Source organism: Moschus berezovskii, chromosome Y (genome assembly GCF_049115385.1).
Source record: "Moschus berezovskii isolate FMDL1 chromosome Y, NW_MosBer_1.0, whole genome shotgun sequence".
NCBI lineage: Eukaryota > Metazoa > Chordata > Mammalia > Artiodactyla > Moschidae > Moschus > Moschus berezovskii.
This window is the reverse complement of record NC_142489.1, coordinates 43,382,269-43,397,874: the sequence shown is the minus strand read 5'-3', so window position 1 is coordinate 43,397,874 and position 15,606 is coordinate 43,382,269.

Genomic DNA, 15,606 nt, shown 5'->3' with positions numbered 1-15,606 from the left:
AGTGTGTGTGTGTGTCTCTGTGTGTGTGTGTGTCTCTGTGTTTCTCTCTCAGTGACTCTGTGCGTGTGTTTCTCTCAGTGTGTCGGTCTCTCACTGTGTGTGGGTCTCTTCCAGTGTGTGTGTCTATCTCAGTGTGCATATGTTGTGTGTTTGTCACTCTCTGTGTTTGTCTGTGTCTCTGTGTGTGTTTATTTCTGTGTGTGTGTTTTTCTCTCACTCATTGTTTGTGTGAATCTCTGTCAGTGTGTGTGTCACTTCTCCCAGTGTGTGTGTCTCTCTCTGTGTGTGTCTGTGTGTATTTCTGTGTGGTGTCTCTCAGTCTGTTTTTCTCTAAGTGTGTGTGTCTCTCTCAGTGTGTGTGTGACTCTCACTAAATGTGTGTCTGTGTGTGTGGGTGTATTTCTCTCTCTACATGTGTATGTTTCTCTCTCTCTCAGTGTGTATCTATGTCTCTCAGTGTGTGTCTTTCTCTCAGTGTATGTGTTTCTGTGTATGTGTCTCTCCGTGTATGTATCTCTCTTTGTGTGTCTCTCTCAGTGTTTGTGTGCCTCTATGTGTCTGCCTCTATGTGTGGTTTCTCTCAGTGTGTCTGACTCTCATTGTGTGTGTACCTTTCTCAGTGTGTGTGCGTGCCTTTCTCAGTATGTGTGTGTCTCTCTGAGTGTGTGTCTCTCTCAGAATGTGGGGTTGTGTAGTTCAGTGTGTGTTTTTCCTCTCTCTCATATTCTGTGTCACTCTCAATGAGTGTGTAAATCTCTTTACGTGTGTCTCTCTCAGTATGTGTGTTTCACTCGTGTGTGTCTCTCTTTCAGTGCACGTCACTCTGTGTGTGTGTGTCTCAGGGTCTGTGTGTGTTTATCTCAGAATGTTTCTCTCTCTCAATGTGTATGTTTCTCTTTCTCAGTGTGTGTGTTTGTCTCTCAGTGTGTGTGTCTCTGTGCATCTGTGTCTCTTTCACAGTGTATATGTGTCTCTATGTGTCTGTCACAGTGTGTGTGTCTCTGTGTTTCTCTCTCATTCAGTGATTCTGTGTGTGTTTTTCTCTCAGTGTGTCTGTCTCTCACTGTGTGTGTGTCTTCTCCAGTGTATATGTTTACCTCAGTGTGCATATATCTGTGTGTGTGTCTCTCTATGTGTGTCTGTGTCTCACTGTGTGTGTGTGTCTCTCTCAATGTGTGTCTCTCTCCATGTGTGTCTCTCTCTCATTGTGTCTGTGTCTGTCTCTCAGTGTATGTATCTTTCTGTGTGGGTGTGTCTCTCAGTGTGTGTGTGTCTTTATGTATCTCTGTGTGTCTCTCATTGTATATATGTCTCTCCCCAAGTGTGTGTCTGTGTGTCTATCTCTGTGTGTCTCTCTCTCAGTATTTGTGTGCCTCTACGTGTCTGTCTCGGTGTGTGTGTGTCTGTCTGTGTGTGTGTATGTCTGTTTCATTCTCGGGGAGTGACTCTCTGTTTGTATGTCTCTCAGTATGTCTGATTGTCACTGTGTGTGTGTCTTTCTCAGTGCATGTTTGTCTTTCTCAGTGTGAATGTGTCTCACTCAGGTGTGTCTCTGTCGCTCAGTGTGTGTGTGATTTCTGTATGTGTGTATGTTTCTCTCTTTCTTATAGTGTGTGTCTCCCTCTCAGTGTGTGCATCCCTCTCAGTATGTGTGTGTCTCTCTCTTTAAGTTTGTCTCTCTCAGTGTGTGTGTCTCTCAATGTATGTCACTTTCTGTGTGTGTCTCTCGGTGTCTGTGTGTTTCTCTCTGTGTGGATCTTTCTCTTTATGTGTGTGATTCCCTCTCTCTGACTGTATTTGTGTCTGTCTCTCAGTGTATGTATCTTTCTGTGTGTGTGTGTGTCTCTCAATGTGTGTGTATGATTCTCTCAGTGTGTATCTTTCTCCTTCTGTGTGCTTCTCTCTATCAGTGTGTGTGTGTGTGTCTATCAGTGTGTTTGTATCTCTCTGTGAGTGTGTCTCAGTGTGAATCTCTCACTCTCAGTGCGTGACTCTGTGTATCTCTGTGTGGGTCTATCAGTGTATTTGTGTCTCTCTCAGTGTGTGTGTCTCTGTATGTGTATCTCTGTGTCTGTCTCTCTGAATCTGTGTGCGTTTCTCTCAATGTGTTTGTGTCTCGCTGTATGTGTGTCTCTTCCAGTGTGTGTCTATCTCTCTCTGTATGTGTGTCTCTTCCAGTGTGTGTCTATCTCAGTGTGCATATGTCTGTGTGTATGGCTCTCTCTGTATCTGTGTCTCTCCGTGTGTGTTTGTTTCTCTCTGTGTATGTTTTTCTGTCTCTCAGTGTGTGTGTCTCTCCCAGTGTGTGTGTGTGTTTCTGTGTCTCTCTCAGTGTCTGTGCGTGTGAGTTTTTCTCAGTCTGATTGTCTATAAGTGTGTGTGTGTCACTCTCACTAAATGTGTGTCTCTGTGTGGGGGCATGGTTCTATCAATGTATATGTTTCTCTCTCTCTCTGTGAAAGTCTCTCAGTCTGTGTGTCTCTGTAAGTGTGTGTCTTTCTCTTAGTGTGTGTGTCTCTGTGTATCTGTGTCTCTCAATGTATGTGTCCCTCTCTGTGTGTATCTCTCTGAGTGTTTGTGTGACTCTATATGTCTGTCTCACTGTGTGTGTGACTGTGTGTGTGTCTCTGTGTATCTCAGTCAGTCACTGATTCTGTGTGTGTGTTTCTCTCAGTGTGTCTGACTGTCACTGTGTATGTGCTTCTCTATTTCATTCTGTATATTTCTCTCTAAGTGTGTATCTCTCTCTCAGCCTTTATGTTTCTCTGTATGTCTCACTCTTTCAGGGTCTGTGTCTGTCTTTCTGTGTGTGTCTGTCTCACTGTCACCTGGTGTATGTCTCTGAGTTTGTTGTGTCTCTATCTCAGTCTATGTGTGTGTGTTTGGCTCACTGTGCAACTTTCTCTTTCTGTGTATGGGTATGTCTCACAATGTGTGTGTCTCTCAGTGTGTGTGTGTCTCAGTGCGTATCTCACTCAGTGTCTATGAATGTGTCTCAGTGTGTGTCTGTCTCTTTTTCAGCTGGTGTGTGTCTGTGAGTGTGTGTGTGTCTCTCTCTCATAGTGTGTGAGTCTCTCTCAGTGTGTGCATTACTTTTAGTGTGTTTTTGTTTCTCTCTGTACGTGTGTGTTTCTCTCATGTTGTGTTTCTCTATATGTATGTCACTTTCTGAGAGAGACACACTGTGAGACAGTGAAAACACAACATACAGATAAAACACACACTGAGACAGACACACACACACACACAGACAACCACACTGAGAGAGAGAAATCTACACACTGAGAGAAAAACACACAATTACACACATACACACTGAGAAAGAGACATACACACATACAAAGTGATAGAGACACAAACACTGAGAGAGAGAGACACATACACATTGACATAGATATACACACACTAAGAAAGAGAGAAACACAGTCAAAATGAGACACACACACACACTGAGATAGAGCCACAGACACACTGAGAGAGAGGCACACACACACATAAAGACACATATAGTGAGAGACACACAGAGACAAACTGAGAGAGACACACACCCACTGAGCCAGCCACATACAAGAAGAGACACACATTCATTGAGAACAAGACACACACACAGGGAGAGGGAGAGAAACGTACATACAGAGAGCGAGACACACACTCACACACTGAGAGAGACGCACACAGTTTGAGAGACAAACACTGAGAGACAAACACAGACACTACAAAAGAGACAGACAACACTGAGACAGACACACAATGAGACAGAAACACACACATTGAGAAAGAGACATACTGAAAGACACACAGAGACACTGAGAGAGTCACACAGAGACACACACTGAGAGAGATACACAAACACACTGAGAGAGACACACACACTGGGAGACAGTGTAAACACAACATACAGAGACCCACACACACTGTGACTAAGACACACACAAACAGATACAACCACACTGAGAGAAAAACACACTGAGAGACACACACACTAAGGGAGACATACACACTGATAGACACAAACACTGAGAAACACACACAGTAACACATAAACACACACAAACTCTGAAAGACATACACATACAGAGAGAGACACACAAAGAGTGAGAAAGAGAGGCATTCACACGGAGAGAGAGAAACACATACTGAGAGTCACACACACTGAGAAAGAGAAAGACATCCTCATAGAGAGTGAGAATCACACTGAGAGTGACATACACACTGAGAGAGAGACACAAACCCTAGCAGACACACACAGAGACACATAGAGACACACACACTGATAGTCACACACACAATGAGAGACATACACAGAGAGACATACACAGAGAGATACACACACACTGCTAGAGTGACACACACTGAGAAAGACAGATAAGGCACACATGGCATACGATAGAGAGACACATAGAGACACACACAAACTAAGACACACACACACACTGAGAGAAACAAACAAACATACAGAAAGACACACATATCCAGAAAGAGACGCAAACACAATGATACACACAAACACACTGAGACAGACACACACATATAAACAGAGACAGAGAGACAAACACTGAGAGACACACACACTCATACTGAGAGAAAGAGAAACACACACTGAGAGGAAAACACACAGAAAGTCACACACATACACACTGAGAGAGAAACCCACACATTGACAGAGACATACACAAATGAGAGAAACACACATCAAATGAGAGACACACATACACTGAGAGAGAGCCACGGACATTCTGAGAGGAGAGACACACATAGTGACACACACACACACACAGACAGACAAACTAAGAGAGACGCCCACATCCAGAAAGAGATACACACTGCTGAGAGCGAGCAACACACACTCACTGAGAGAGAGAAACATACACACAGAGAGCAAGATGCACACTCTCACAGTGAGAGAGAAACACGCATACTGAGAGAGAGACACACAAACACTGAGGGAGAGATACACACACAACTGAGAGGAAGAGAAACACACACTGAGTGAGAGACACACACAGACACAAAGAAAGAGGCACAACACTGAGACAGACACATAATGAGACAAACACACATTGAGAGAGAGACACACCAAGAGACACAGAGAAACACTGTGAGAATCTAACCGAGACAAAACACAGACACAGACAAACACACACACAGTGAAAGAGACACACACACGAGGAGTGAGCCATGCACACTGAGAGAGAGAGAGACATACACACACACTTTGAGAGACACACACAAACACTGTGAGAGAGACACACAATTGAGAGCGAGAGACATATACACTGAAAGACACACAGAGACACTAGAAGACACACAACACTGAGACAGACACATAATGAGACAGAAACACACACATTGAGAGAGAGACACACTGAAAGACACACAAACAGAGATACTGAGAGTCACACAGAGACACAGTGAGAGAGACACACAAACACACTGAGAGAGACTCACACACATGAGAGAGACACACATTGTGAAAAGACAACATACAGAGACACACACACACTGAGACAGAGACACACACACACTGAGAGAGAGACTTACACACTGAGTGAGAGACATACACACTGAGAGAGACACACACACACTGAGACACACATACAGAGAGACATACACATATACACTGAGAAACACACATACTAAGAAAAAGACACACACTGGGACAGATACACAGAAACACACAGAGATTCACACACTTAGAGGGAGAGCACATACACTGAGAGAGAGAGAGAGAGACACACACACACACAGAGGGCATCCACACTGATAGAGAGAATCACACCCTGAGAGATACACACTCACTAAGAGAGAATTAAACACTGAGAGAGAGACACAAACGCAGCGAGACACACAAACAGAGAAACATGGACACATACCCTGTGAAATATACACATGCAGAGAGACAGAGATAAACACACTGAGAAATAAAAACACACACTGAGAAACAGACACACTCACACTGAGAGAGACACACACATACACTCAGAGGCACACATACTGAGACAGAAACACACTGAGAGAAACACACACACACACTGAAAGACACAGAGACCAACACTCAGAGGGCTGCACACACACAATGAGAGACACACACACAATGAGAGACACACAACATATTGAGAGACATACACAGACACACACACAGTGAGACACAGAGGCTGAGACACAAAAAGTCAGAGACAAAGACACAAACACACTGAGACACAAACACCCTGAGAGACAGAGTCACACAGAAATATGCACACTGAAAGAGAGAGACACACACCTACAGAGTGAGACACACACAGAGACACAAACACTCACACACCCTGACATACACACACACACTGAGAGTGAGACACACACAGTGAGAAATACTTACACACTGAGAGGCACACACAGAGACACTGAGAGACAGACAAATATGGAGAATGAGACACACAGACGCTGAGAGAGAGACACACAAAAACACCCTGAGAGAAAGACACACAAATACAGAGACAAAAACACAGAGACACAGAGAGAGAGAAACACTGACACACACTAAAAGACACACACATACAGAGACACACACACACTGAGAGAGAGAAATATACACACTGAGAGGGAAACATGCACACTGAACACACTGAAATAAACAGAGAATCAGAAAGACACACACACTGTGTGAGATTGAACACACAACATACAGGCAGACACACTGAGAGAGAGAAACACACACTTAGAGACACACACATACTGAGAGAGATACAAACACTGAGAAACACACACAGTGACACACAGAGACACGAAAACTGAGAGGACACACACACACACGCTTAGAGAAATACACATACAGAGAGAGAGACACACACACACTGAGAGAGACATCCACACTGAGAGAGAAACACACACTGAGTGACACACGGAGAAAGACTTATACACTGAGACAGAGCCACAAACACTGAGAGACATACACAGAGACAAATCGAGACACACACACTGACAGACATACACATACAGAGAGGGACACACACACTGAGAACCAGAAACACTCACACTGGGAAAGACTCACAAAAAGACACACAAAGACACACACACTAAGACACTCACACACACTTAGAGAGAGAGAGAGAGACATCTACACGGAAAGAAATCACACACTGAGTGACACAGTCACACACAGTGAGAGAGAAAAACACGAGAGAGACAAACACACAGTGAACGAGTAAATTCACAACATACAGAGACACACACACACTGAGAGAGAGACACACACACATACTGAAAGAGAGACATCCACACTGAGAGAGATAAACACTGAAAGACACACAAACACTGAGTGAGACATACAACCTGAGAGAGTCACAAACACTGAGAGACACACACACACACATACTTAGAGACACACACATACTTAGAGACATACACATACAGAGAGAGACACACACACACTGAGAGTAAGAGAAATCCACAATGAGAGAGAGTAACACACACACATTGAGAGACATGAACACACCCTCTGAGAGAGAGAAACATCCACGCTGAGAGGGAGAAACACAGAGAGACACACATACTGAGAAAGATAGCCAAACTGAGAGAGAGACACAAACATTGAGATATGCACACAGTGACATATACAGACACACACAAACACTTAGAAACACACATACAGAGAGACACACACACACAGCTGTGTGTGTTTCTCAGTGCTTGCATCTCTCTCAGTGTGTGTGTCTCTCAGTGTGTTTTTCTCTCTCTAAGTGTGGATGTCTCTCTCTCAGTGTGTTTGTGTGTCTCTGTCTCAGTGTGTGTGTATCTGTATGCTGTGATTTCACTCTCTCACAGTGTGTGTGTCTCTCTTATGTGTGTGATTTCACTCTCTCACAGTGTGTGTCTCTCTTATGTGTGTGAGTCTCTCTCACTGTGTTTGTGTGTCTTTCTCATACTTGTGTTTCTGTGTGACTCTCTCAGTGTCTCTGTCTGTGTGTCTTTCAGTGTGTGTCTCTATCAATGTGTGTGTTTCTGTCTCTTTGTGTGTCTGTCTCAGTGTTGTGTGTCTCTTTCAGTGTCTGTGTGTCTCTCAGTGTGTGTCTCTCTCTCAGTGTGTGTGTGTGTGTGTGTCTCTGTCAGGTTGAGGGTCTCTTTCTCATTGTTTGTGTTTGTCTTTCTCTCTTGTGTCTGTCTCTCTCAGTGTTTGTCTGTGTGTCTCTCTCAGTATGTGTGTGTGTTCTACTCTCACAGTTGTATATTTCTTTCTCTCACAGTATGAATGTGTCTCTCTGTGTTTTTCTGTCTCTTGGTGTGTCTGTTGTCTGTGTGTGTCTGGGTGATTCTCAATGTGTGTTTGTGTCTCTCAGGCTGTGTGTGTTTCTCTTCTTCAGTGTGTGTGCCTCTGTAATTTTATTTGTTTCTCTCTCAGTGTGTGTGTGTCTTTCTCTTAGTGGGCATCTGTGTCTTTGTGTGTGTTTCTCTCACTGTGTGGCTCTCTCTCACTGTGTGTGTGTATTAATGATTCTCTGTCAATGTCAGTGTGTGGCTCTCAGTGTGTGTGTGTGTCTCTCTCAATGTGTATGTTTCTCTCTCGTGTGTTTGTCTCTCTCTATGTGTATGTTTCTCTCATTGTGTTTGTGTCTCTCCCTGAGTGTCTCTCAGTCTGTGTGTGTCTCTCTCAGTTTGTGTGTCCCTGTGTGGGTGCTTCTGTGTGTCTCTCTCTGTAAGTGTGTCTCAGTGTATTTCTGTGACTCTCTCAGTGTGTATGTGTTTTTCTCTCTCAGATATATGTATCTCTCTCTCACTGTGTGTCTTTGTGTATCTCTTTCAGTGTCTCTGTGTGTGTCTCTCAGTGTGTGTCTCTCTCTCAGTGTGCATGTGTCTCTCTCTGTCAGTTTGAGCATTCTCTCTGATTGTGTTTTGTTTTTCTCTCTTATGTATGTGTATCCCAGTGTGTGCTTGTTTTTCTCTCTTAGTTGTATGTATCCCTCTCTCTTACTGTTCGTGGTTTTTTGTGACATTCTCAGTGTCCATGCTTGTTTCTCAGTGTGTGTCTCTTTCTCAGTGTGTGTGCGTGCCCTCTCTCAGTTTGTGTATTTCTCTTTCATATTGTGTGTGTCTCTCCCTCAGTGTGTGTGTGCATCCCTCTCAGTGTATGTCTGTGTGTGTCTATCAGTGTGTATGTGGCTTTTTCCCTCACAGTTATATGTTTTTCTCTCTCCCATTAAGTGTGTGTCTCTCAGTTTGTGTCTGTATCTTGGTGTGTATGTGTCTCTCTGTGTGTTGTGTGTTTCTCACTGTGTGTTTGTTTCTCAGGTCGTGTGTGTTTCTCTGACTCAGTGTGTATATTTCCCTCTCCCTCAGTGTGTGTGTGTGTACCTCTCTCAGTTTGTGTCTCTATCTCAGTGTGTATCTCTCTCTCACTGTGTGTGTGTCTTTCTGCTTCTCTATCAGTGTCTGTGTCTCTCAGTGTGTGTCTCTCTCTCAATATGTATGAGTCTATCTCACTGTGTTTGTGTCTGTCTCAGTGTGTGTGTCTCTCTCAGTGTGTGTGTTTGTCTCTCTGTATATGTGTGTCTATCAGTTTGTGTGAATCTGTGTATTTCTCAATGTGTGTTGGTCTCTCACAGTGTGTGTATCTCTCAGTGTTTGTATCTCTCACTGTTTGTGTGTCTCTCTAAATGTGTGTCTCTCTCAGTGTGTATTTTATCTGTGTGTGTCTCTCTCTCACTGTGTCTCTGTGTGTGCCTGTCAGTGTGTGTATCTCTCTCTCAGGGTTTGTCTGTGTCTCTCTGTGTATGTGTCAGTCTCACAGTGTATGTCTCCCTCTCAGTGTGTGTGTCTTTCTCAGTGTGTGTGTTTCTGTGTGTGTCTCTCTCTCAGTTTGTTTTTCTCTGCATGTATATTTCTCTCTGTGTGCATGTGTGTCTCGCAGTATGTGTTTCTCTCTCTCAGTTTTTGTGGGTCTGCGTGTTTGTCTCTGTATGTGTTCGTATAGGTTGTGTTTCTCTCACAGTATGTGAGTCTCTCTATGTATGTGTGTCTCTTTCTCTGTATGTGTGTGTCTCTCATTGTGTGAGTCTCTCTCTCAGTGTTTATATGTATCTGTCAGTGTGTGTATGTTTCTCTTACTGTGTGTTTCTTTCTCTTTCTGTGTGTGTGTCTTTCTCAGTATGTGTGTGTGTCTTGCATTGTGTAACTGTCTCTCTCTCAGTGTGTGTGTCTTTCTTTGTGTGTTTCTGTGTCTCTCTCTCAGTGGCTGTGTCTCTCAGTGTGTGTAGCCCTCTCTCAAGGATGGGTATCTCTTTCAGTGTGTGTGTCTCTCTCAGAGTGTGTTTCTCTTAGTGTGTGTAGCTCTCTCACTGTGTGGGTCTATCTATGTGTCTTTCTCTCTGTTTGTTCCTTTATGTTTGTCTCCCTTTCAGTGTCTTTGTGTGTTTGTCTTTTCAGTGTGTGTATCATTCTCTAAGTGTCTTTCTGTGTGTGTCATTCAGTATGTGTTTCTAGCTCTCAATGTGTGTGTTTGTTTCTCAGTGTGTGGGTGTCTCTGTGTGTCTCTCAGTATGTGTCTGTCTCTCTCACATTGTGTGTGTCTGTCTCGCAATATGTGTGTCTCTCTCAGTGTGTTTGTGTCTTTCAGTGTTTGTCTCTGTTTGTCTGTGAGTGTCTCAGTATGTGTGTCTCTCTCACAGTGTCTCACAGTGTGTTTTTGTCTCTCTCAGTGTGTGTGTGTCTCTTTCTCAGAGTGAGAGTTTTCCTGTGTGTGTGTGTCTCAGTGTCTTTGTGGGTGTCTTTCACTGTGTGTATCTCTCAGTGTATAGTGTGTGTCTCAGTGTGGGTGTGTGTCTCTCATTGTGTGCATCTTTCTCAGTATGTGTGTTTGTCTCTCAGTGTTTTTCTCTTTGTGTCTGTGTGTGTCACACAATGTGTGTTTTTTTCTCTCTCAATGTGTGTATGTCTTTCTCTGTATAAGTGTGTCTCTCAGTGTGTGTGTCTCTCACAGTGGGTCTCTGTGTGTCTCTTTATGTGTTCTGCCTCTGTGTCTCTCAGTATATGTCTGTCTCTTTCTCAATGTGTATGTGTGTGTGTGTTTCTATGTATTTCTCGGTGTGTGTGTGTTTTTGTCTCTCAATGTGTATGTTTCTCTCTCCATGTGTGTGCACTGTTTATGTGCGTGTGTCTATCTCAGAGTTTTTGTCTGTCTCTGTATGTGTTTGTCTTTCACTGCCTGTGTGGGTGTTTCTCAGTGTGTGTCTCTCAGTTTGTTTGTCTACCTCTCAGTGTGTGTGTGTGCATTTTTGCAGTGTATGTTTCTCTCAGTGTACATGTATGTCTTTCAGTCTGTGTGTGTTACTCGGTCTCAGTGTGTATGTTTCTCTCTCTCTATGTGTTTGTGTCCCTGTCTCTGTATATGTTTGACTCTCAATGTGTATGAGTGTCTCTCTCATTGTGTATATATGTCTCTCAGTGTGTGTGTATGTTTCTCTCTCTCTGTGTTTTTTTTGTTTCTCTATGTGTGTGTCTGTCTCTCTCAGTATGTGTGTGTCTGTCTCTCTCAGTATGTATGTGTCTTTCATATTTAGTGTGTGTGTCTCTCTCAGTGTGTGTGTGTCTCTCTCAGTGTGTGTGTCTGTCTAAGTGTGTGTGTGTGTCACTCAGGGTGTTTGTTTCTCTCAGATTGTGTGCCCCTTTGTGTCTCTGTATGTGTCTCAGACTGTGTCTGTCTCAGTGTGTGTGTATTACTCTCAGTCTGCGTGTCTCTCTTTCTGTGTTGCATGTGTCTGTCTCAGTGTATGAGTTTCTCAGTTTGTGTGTGTGTCTCTCGGCAAGTTTGTGTTTCTCTGTGTGTGTGTTTGTGTCTTTCTCTCTCTCTCTGTCTGTCTCAGTGTGTGTGTGTCTCTATCTTTGTGAGTGTCTCTCTTGGTGTGTGTATCTCTCTCAGTGTGTGTGTCTTTCTGTGTGTTTCTGTCTCTCTCACAGTGTGTATGTCTCTGTCACAGGGTGTGTGTTTCTCTGTCTCTCAATATGGGTGTCTCTCTCTGTATATGTTTGACCATAAATGCGTTTGTGTCTCTCTCTCATTGTGTATATATGTCTCTCAGCGTGTGTATGTTTCTCTTTCTCAGTGTGTGTTCCTTCTCTTTCTCTGTGTGTCTGTCTGTCTTTCTCAGTATATGTGTGTCTCTCACATTGAGTGTGTGTTTTCCTTTCAGTGTGTGTGTCTCTGTGTGTGTGTTTTTCTCATTGTGTGTGTCTCTCTCACACTGTGTGTGTCTCTCTCACACTGTGTGTGTCTCTCTGTTTCAGTGTGTGTATGTTTCTCTCCCTCAGTGTGGGTGTCTTTCTCTCTCTCAGTGTGTTTGTCTCTCTGTGTTTGTGTTTCTCTGAGTGTCTGTGTGACTGTCAGTGTGTTTGTGTATGTGTTTCTCTGTGTTTTTGTGTATCTCAATGTGTGTTTGTGACTTTTTCTCAGTGTGTGTCTCTCTCACCGTGTGTGTGTATTGCTCCCAGTGTGTGCCTCTCTCTCTCTCTCTGTGTCTCTCTCAGTGTGTGTGTCTCTCTTAGTGTGTGTGTGTGTTTGTTTTGGTGTGTGTGAGTGTGTCTCCCTCAGTTGGTGACTTACTCTCTCACTGTGTGTTTCTATCTCTCAGTGTCTGTGTTTCTCTCTCTCAGAGTGTGTGATTCTGTGTGTGTGTGTGTGTCTGTGCCCTTGACAGAGTGTGTGTGTTACTCTGTCTCTCAGTGTGTGTGTGTCTGTGGCTGTGTGTGTCTCTCTCAGAGTATGTTTATCTCTCTCAGTGAGTATGTACCTTTCTCTCTTTCAATGTATGTGTGTCTCTCACTATGTGTGTCTCAGAGTTTTATCTCTCTCACAGTGTTTGTTTCTCTCTCTGTATGTCTGTGTCTCAGTATGTGTGTGTCTCTGTGCGTCTCAGTCTCTGTGTCTCTCTCAATGTGTCTGTCTCTTTCAGTGTGTCTTCTTCTCTCTCTCACTTTGTGTGAGTCTCTGTGTGTGTGTGTCTCTCTCAGTGTGTGCGTGACTCTTATTCTGTGGTTGTCTCTCTCATTGTGTGTGTCTGTCTCCATGTGTGTGTTTCTCTGTGTGTGTCTGTGTGCCTGTCAGTGTATGTGTGTTTCTCTCTCTTTCAGTGTGTGTGTGTGTTTCTCAGTGAGTGTGTGGCCCTCTCTCTCAGTATGTGTTTCTCTCTCTCAGTGTTTATGTATCTTTGCCTCTTTCAGTGTTTGTCTGTCTTTCATTCTCTCAGTGTGTGTCTGTCTCAGTGTATGTGTATCTGTCTCAGTGTGTGTGTCTCTCAGTGTGTGTTTGTGTCTCTCACTGTGTGTGTCTCAGTGTGTGTATGTCTGTATCAGTGTGTGAGTGTCTCTCTCAGTGTGTGTGTGTCTCTCTCTCAGTGTGTATGTGTCTTTCTCAATCTTTGTGTGTTTTTCTCTGTGTGTGTTTCTCGGTCTCATTGTGTATGTTTTTCTCTCTATCAGTATATGTGTCTCTCTGTGTGTGTCTCTCTCTGTGTGTATTTCTCTCTGTGCACATGCGTGTCTCTCAGTGTGTGTGTGTGCATGTTTCTGTCTCTCATCGTTTGTGTGTTTCTCTCTCAGTATGTCTCAAAATGTGAAATGTTTGTGTGTGTCTCTCTCAGTGTGTGTGTCTTTCTCTCTCTCAGTGTATGTGTCTCTCTCAGTGTGTGTTTCTGTCTCAGTGTGGGTGTGTCTCTCCCTCAGTGAGTTTTTTCTCTCTCTCAGTGTATGTGTATCTTTCTTTCTGTGTGCATGTGTCTGTCTCACAGTGTGGGTCTTTATCACTCTCAGTGTGTGTCTCTCTCTGTTTGTACATCTCTCAGTGTGTGTGTCTCTGAATGTCTTTCTGTGTGTTTGTCTCTCTGTGTGTGTCTCTCTCAGTTTGTTTTTCTCTCTCAGTGTGTGTGTCTCTGTGTTTCTATGTGTGTCTCTGTCTGTGTGTCTGTCTCTTTCACAGTGTTTGTGTCTCTGTCTCAGTGTGTGTGTCTTCCTTTGTCATGTGTGTGTGTGTCTCTCTCAGTGTTTATGTGTCTGTGTGTCTCTCTCACTTTGTGTCTGTCTCTCAGCATGTGTGTCTCAGTGGTGTGTATCATTCTCACAGTTTATTTCTCTCTCTGTATGTGTGTGTCAATCAGCGTGTGTGTATCTTTCTCATTGTCTTTCTCTGTATGACACTGTGTGTTTCATTCTGTGTGTCTCTCTCTCGGTGTGTCTGTCTATATCTCAGTGTGTGGGTGTCTCTCTCAGTGTGAATGTTTCTCTTTCTCAGTATGTGTGTCTCAGTGTGTGTGTTTCCCTCAGTGAGTATGTGTCTCACTCAATGTGTTTGTGTCTCTCTCCCAATGTCTGTGTCTCTTTCAGTGTGTGTGTGTGTGTCTCAGTGTGTGTGTTTCACTATCTCAGTGTGTGTGTTTCTCACTCTCAGTGTCTGTGTCTCGGTGTGTCTGTGGGTGTGTCTCTCAGTATTTATGTGTCAGTCTCAGGGTGTGTGTGTGTGTGTCTCTCTCTCTGTGTCTCTCAGTGTGTGTGTGTCTCACTCAGTGTGTGTATCTCTCAGGGTGTGTGTCTCTGTGTTTGTCTCTCTGTGTGTCTATCTCTCTCACAATGAGTGGGACTCTGTGTGTGTGTTATGTCTGTGTGTGTGTGTGTCTCTTTCTGTGTGTCTTTCTCCATACACATATGGAGAGAGAGACACTCACACAAAGAGAGACACACACACACAGAAACATGCACACTGAGACACACACAGACACAATGATAAACATACAAATACAGAGAGAGACACACACATACATTGAGAGAGAGACACACACACACTAAGGGTGACAAACATATACAGACACACACAAACACTGAAAGAGAGACATACAGTGAGACACACACACACACACATAGACATACACTGAGATAAAGAGACACACTCACACTGAGGGAGAGTCTCACATATTGAGAGACACACACACTGAGAAATAGACACAGACACACACTAAGAGAGAGACACACACACACTGAAAGACTCATACACAGAGACACACAGAGACATATTATGAGAGAGAGACATACTATGAGAGAGAGACATACACACGGAGTGACACACACACACTGAGAGACAGACACACAGAGATACACACACAAAAAGAGAGAGACACACACACACACTGAATGAGACACACACAAACAGAGAGAACACAAACACACAGAGAGACACAAACAGAGATGGATACACACAGTGAGAGATATACACACATCCAGAAAGAGACATACACATTGAAAGACACATACATACTGAGAGACACACACAGAGAGACACAAAGGAACACACACTAGGAGAGAGACACATATGACTGAGAGAAATATGCACAGAGACACAAAGACACTGAGAGACATACACAGAGAGACACAAAGGACCACAAACAAACAGAAAGACATATACACTGAGAGAAATATGCACGGAGACACAAAGACACAGACACTGATAGACACACACACACTGAGAGAGACACAAATGTTGAGGGAGACACATACATACTTAAAGACACACACACACTGAGAGACACACAGAGACAGTCACACAGTGTCACACACTGAGAAAGAGACAAAAGCACTGAGAGACACACACAC